The sequence below is a fragment of the Octopus sinensis genome, linkage group LG9, assembly GCF_006345805.1.
Source record: "Octopus sinensis linkage group LG9, ASM634580v1, whole genome shotgun sequence".
NCBI lineage: Eukaryota > Metazoa > Mollusca > Cephalopoda > Octopoda > Octopodidae > Octopus > Octopus sinensis.
The window spans coordinates 33154907-33156438 of record NC_043005.1 but is presented as its reverse complement, the minus strand read 5'-3'; positions in this window follow the sequence as shown (position 1 = coordinate 33156438).

Sequence of the window (1532 nt, the reverse complement as noted above, 5' to 3'; positions counted from 1 at the left end):
ACAACAGATATACATATCACATGATTCCAATTAAGTAAAGCTTTTATTTGATTTAGATTCGTAAGAATAAGGTTACGGAATATGAGGAGTCAACTCTTGATTTTGTGAATATGATGTCACTTCAAGAATTTTATGGAGATTTCGAAAGAACAACCAGTTTTTTGTGAGCGACTTTACCATTGTAACTTGTTTTGTCAAATATTCTGCCAAGATAAGTCACAAGATGATTACTTAAAAGACATCATCACTTCAGTCTTTAATCAAGCTACTGCACACACATAAAGGAATTAGTAAAGCAGCTACAGTCTCTCTTGTCCATTGAGTAAACAAACATGGTGAAGATAAGAATACAACATGGCAATTGTAACAAAGACATTCGGTGTTGGTTTAACAAGTACAACGGCAGCCATTTTCTTTTTCGGGAGACATCTGTTACAAAACTTAACATTCTGACGCTGTACGTCCGATTCTGTGCCTTTAAGCAAGCATGCGTGTGCGTATGTATATACGTATTTGTGAATATATCCATGTATACACACACACACACACACACACACACACCACACACGCACACACACACGCAGATTCTTTTACTTTCTTCAGTCATTAGACCATGCTATAGCACCACATTGAGGGGTTTTAGTCGAAGAAATCGACCCCTAGGACTTCTTTGTAAACCTTGTACTTATTCTGGTGATCTCTTTTGCCGAACCTCTAAGTTACGGGAACGTGAGCACATCAACATCGGGGGACAAACACAGACACAAAGACACAGTCACATACATACATATATACATACATACATACATACATATATACATACATACATACATACATACATACATACATATATATATGTGTGTGTGTGTGTGTGTGTATACATATATGAGTACAGGACGTCACTAACAGTAAACAACATGAAATACGAAAACAAATGAATTAAATACGCAAATAACGAGAGAAAAAAAGGACAAGTAATACAAAGAATGACCCTTCATCAGTTGTCAGCTGTCTATCTAATCCCCATTTCGAGCAATCAACGACAATATGAGTCTCCGAAGACAGTTGCTTCGATAAATACCAAAATAAAATTTTGGTTAACGACCCTCCATATCCGATTTCCCTGTATGTCTCCACTGTCCTATTTTTGTTCCTAACTTTGACTCTCCATAAATCCAAAACTTTGCCTTTATGATCAGGACATCAATGTTTTGAAACTGATCTATTTTGCATTGCATATTAGACAAATTTAACGCTGAGTTGCTGGAGCAGAAATATCGTTATTGCAAATATTCTGCTCAATACCAAAGATTTGCTTGTCATTTACTTGACCGTAACCACTTGAGTATCTCCCTTAGTGGCTGATAATATGTGCTTCTCTGATCATGAACAAGAGTAGTGGGAGAACATCATAGCCATGTGTTATGTGGGATTCTTTGGAGTCTGAAGGAAATATTAATCCTTTTTCATATATTCTAGGGATAATCAAATAGGAAACAACAGATGTTATCCAAGGATAAAAATTGTGTTAC